Raw genomic sequence first — 4,711 nt, 5'->3', positions numbered from 1 at the left:
TGAAATGCAAAGTATTGGAGTGATGCTTTAGAAAAAAGATACTACTCTCAGTTCTAACAAGAATTTATAAAAGTCGATCAGAATTTAGTGAGAGTTGTAGTATTTAGTGTGGGATCTTATCTCTGTGCGTGATGTGTAGGGAGCACTTTCCCAGGGCAGACTGCTGGCTTGGTTTCTTCTTTAATGCTTTGCCTTTATGTGCACTTGGGTTTCAGGTAGTCGATGTGACCTTGCATTTGTCACTTTGATGTCCTATTGCATTTTTTCTGTTAATTTCTTGTTTTGTCTTTCGAGACAGGGTTACCCAAGTGACAGATCTCGGCATGCAGACACCATCCAGAATCACATTTTAGTTGAAACAATTTGTATTTGTACCTTGCCTAAATGATATCGCTGAAGATTCTGTAATGCATCCAGATATAGCACTCAGTTTAGATGTTTATTGCAAACTCCTCTCCAAATTTAAAATGAGGGTCAGTTTCCATTCAGGGTGTCTTTAGTTCGGAGGAAGTTCTGGGGAATTGTCGCTGCGACCCACAGACCAGGAGTTGTGCAGCTGCACATTTCATTTGTCTTTGCAGCCAGTGCACGGAGATGATCTAGAAAGGGGAAAGTAACAGAGCCAGGTTTTGAGCCCAGGCTTTCACCGTTGATAGGGAGGTTTTTAAAAAGAGGGTGTAATGTCAGTGTGTGCAAGTGTTTGCCTTGTGTTTGTCTGTGTGCTGTGTGTTAGCTCAGTGCCCCTAGGGGCCGGAAGGGAGGTCAGGTGCCCTGGAACTAAGTCACAGATGACAGTGAGCTGCTAAACAGTGCTGGGACCAAGCCCAGGGCCTCTGCAGAGCAGCCAGTGCTCTTAGCTGCTGAGCCCTCTCCAGCCCCGTGTTGTTTTTAAGGATTTTAAGTAGTATTTTCTCTTTGACGGTCTCATCTGTGTACAATGTCTTTCGATCGTATTGTCTTCCCGTTCCCTTTATAGCTTCATATTCTCCTCCCCTTTTTTTTCTTATGGCCTATTGAGTCCAGTTAGTGTTCCCTGTAGGTGCATAGCTGTGCAGACAAAGGTTACAGCCCTAAAGAAAAGTGACTCATCCCCCAGCAGATGCCAAGTGCTGGTAGCTCTAGTAGGAGTATCTTCTCAAGCCCCACCCTATCCATGCTGGGACGGTACCTGACTCTGTGTGTGTGTGTGTGTGTGTGTGTGTGTGTGTGTGTGTGTGTGTGTGTGTGTGTGTGTGTGTGTGTACATACCTGACTGGATCTTGGGGGGTTGGGAAGGGGTGGAGCCATAGCTGCTGATGAGTACAATGACCACACCAGAAGACCATGTTTCCCCAGACTCCTGTCTGCCCTCTGGCTCTTACACCCCTCTCCCATGATGTCCCTGAGTATTGGCAGTAGTTGACACACAGATGCCCACTTGGGCTGAGCACCCGACTGCCGCTTATTCCCGGCACTTTGTAAGGAAGCTGCTGTGACCAAGAGTCTTAGACACTGGTTCTCCCAAAGACACTGATACTGTAGAGTCTCTGCCCTGGGAGAAGGGATGTATGCTTGACGCACCTGTTGATACCGTGAGAAGAACGAACGCAGGAAACGTTGTCAGAGACACTTGCTGCTGCTTGTCTGATGGCCTGGTTTGCCGTCTTGGTGCACTCTTGAAGTTCATGCATAAACTGGATGGAGATGGCTGGGAGCTGGTAACACTGTCATTGTTTACTCTTCTTCCGGTGTGTGGCGTGCTGTTGGGGTGAGTCGCAAACACAGCACTTTAGTCCCAGCACTCGGGAGGCAGAGGCAGGCGGATCTCTGTGAATTTGAGGCCAGCCTGGCCTACAGAGTGAGTACTGGGACAGGCTCCAAAGCCACACAGAGAAACCCTGTCTCGAAAAAAAGACAAAGAAGAAAAATGAAGGTGGAAGTGGCCTGCCAGCCTTTGTACCGCGCACACTATGAAACACCAGGAGCCTTGGCAACTGCTCTGAATGGTTTCAGGTAGTCTTTGAACTCTCTCCAGCCCTAACACCGAAGATAAGAACACCAGCACAACCAGTTGTGGTGGTGGCAGCGGCGCTCGCCTTTAATCCCAGCACTTGGAGGCAGAGGCAGGCAGAGCTCTGTGAGTTCGAGGCCAACCTGGTCTACAGAGCGAGTTCCAGGACAGCCAGGGCTACACAGAGAAACCCTGTCTCAGATGACGGGCTGTGTTCCATGCTGCTTGCACCACTAAAGAGGGGGGGAGAGCGCTAGTGTCCTTGGTTTGTAGAGGAGGCTGAGGTTCCTACGAGGTGGCTAAAATGCCCAGAGGCACAAAAGAGGGCGTGATTGAAGTCCAGGCATCTATGACTTCAAACTGAAAGGCCGGACACTGCTGGGAAAGTGGCAGATTTTGGAGTAAAAGATAACAAAACCAGTCTGCTAGATTGGTTAGATTTTACATTAACTGACGAGAGCCTCAGTTTTTTCAAATATTAATTGATAAATACTCCATGAGTCCCTTGGTAAGAGACCATTCGCTCCACCAGGCTTTTCTGTCCCTTTCCCTTCTCTGCTGGCCTTCTCATCCTCTTCGCTGTCTTCCTCTTCACCTGCCGGTGTCTCCTATCTTTACATGACGGTAGGTTCTCCCCTCCCTCCCTCTGCTCGTCCTTCAGTGTGTCTCACGCCCAGACCGCCAGTGAGTCCACTCCCAGGTGGGAACCCTGCTCAGCAGCCCACAGTTACTTCCTGCACCGCCTTTTGGCAGTCTCTGACCCATGGTTGGGCTGTGCCTCAGCAGGAGTCACTGAAGAGAAGCAACCAGAAACCTAGCTCTCACAGGTCCTCAGTTACTGTGGAAATGCCCTCTAATGCCCAGTCCAGAATCATAGGGAAGATAATTGTCCTGGGTTTTCCTAGTAAAGGGAAGTAATGAAAAACATTCAGTTTTTATGTGTTCTCCCAGGGTTGCTATTCCCTTTTTTTCAGGGTCTCGCTTGATAGTATAGGCTGACCTCAAATTCATGGCAGACCTCCTACCTCAGCCTCCTGAGTGTGGGGCTTTCACTTGGAAGATTTTCAAATACAGTCATTTTGAAAAATACTACAAGTATTTTAAAGCCCAGGGTCTGCTCACCTCTCAGTCTTGTTCCCTGTCTCTCCTCAACATGCCCTGCTTGCCCCACGTTTGGGCTCAGTGGTCTTGTGTTTCTAGATACCCAGCTTCTTCAACTTTACCATTCAGCATGCTGGGCATGGTGACACACGTTGGTAGTCCCCACACCGGAGAGTCTAAGGCAGGAGGATAACTAGTTTGAGTCTGTTCTGGGCTGTGCTGTGAAAACCTGTCTAAAACAACAAAAATGCAGCATTGACATTTGCCAGCATCTTCCCAAACGATGTTGAAGCTGGATTTGGTTCCCAGAGCATTTGAGTGGTCCCAATGAGTCCACTGCACTGTGCTGCTTACGCCCTTTCTTTGAGTTTCTGTGCACCTTGCTGGTGCATTAACTGTGAACTCTGTGACCAGAAACCTCTGCTTATGGTGGAGACACTAAACAGAGAAATGCAGGGGGAACAGGCCCTGTAGGGATATGTGTGGCAGTGCTTTACACATCATGGGGGCAATCCACTGGCTCTGTAGCTTCACAAATACCTTGAGATTGTTTTAGAAGTTAAAGGCAGCTTTCTAGAGGACATGTTCTGAATTTTAGGTTGTGGGGGGGGGAGCAAATGACAGTTACCTCTGTTTTAAAGTTACTTGAAGAAGGGCAGGGCGAATGGCTGGGGTGTCATGAGAACCTGGGTACGAGCCCCAGCACCCACATAAAAGCTGGGTGTGCACATGCAGTCCCCACACAGGAGGCAGAGGTGAGAAGACCTCAGGGACTGTCTAGCCCACCCATCCAGCTGAAACAGTAGTAAACTCCCAGGTCCCGTAAGAAATGTCTCAAAAAATAGCCTGGGAGCCGGGCATGGTGGTACATGTCTTCGATCCCGGCACTGGCCAGGCAGTTCAAGGACAGTCAAAATGACTGCTGTCTCAAAAAGTTAGAAATAAAGATACCGTGGGACATGGAAGAAGATGACGGTCAACTGACCAGTTGGGCACATACACAGCTGGGCACACGTGAAAGTAGGAGGGACTTGTGGGAAAGCAGTTCAGTGGGAGAAGAGGAGAATTGGGAGGGATTAAGGTCAGAGTACATTATATATGCATGAAATAGTGAACAAATGCGTTTAAAAAGAGTGCAAAAAGCAAAGCTATAAAAAAAAGTAGAAGAAAAATCTGTATGACCTTGGATCACGCAAACAATTCTTGGGATGTAAGAGTTGCATAAGGACTAGAATGGTTGCTTCCAGCTGCCATCGTCAAGTGCTGGCAGGAAAAGTGGGACTCTCATGCACAGTTAATGAGGTTGCCAAATGCCTCAGCCACTGTAAAGAGAGAAGAGACTCAAACTGATCTCCAATGGGATGAAGCAGTCACCGGGTTTCTCCTCAGTGTCTGGTGGTCCCGTCTCTGCCCACAGTCTCTGCCCACAGTCGTTGGGAACCCTCTTGTGTGCCCTGTAGCGAACTGCTCACGCACAGTAGCATCCTGTTCCTCTACAGTCAGGGCTGACAGAAGCAGGAACAGAGCAACCTTAGCAACACAGTGGAGCCAGGAATGTGGGGCAGGCTTGTAACCTAGCATTTGGGAGGCTAGCCTGGGCTAAAGAGCAGGTCCCCTCTG

Source organism: Mesocricetus auratus, unplaced genomic scaffold (genome assembly GCF_017639785.1).
Source record: "Mesocricetus auratus isolate SY011 unplaced genomic scaffold, BCM_Maur_2.0 Super-Scaffold_100001, whole genome shotgun sequence".
Classification (NCBI taxonomy): domain Eukaryota; kingdom Metazoa; phylum Chordata; class Mammalia; order Rodentia; family Cricetidae; genus Mesocricetus; species Mesocricetus auratus.
This window is presented reverse-complemented; position numbering follows the sequence as displayed.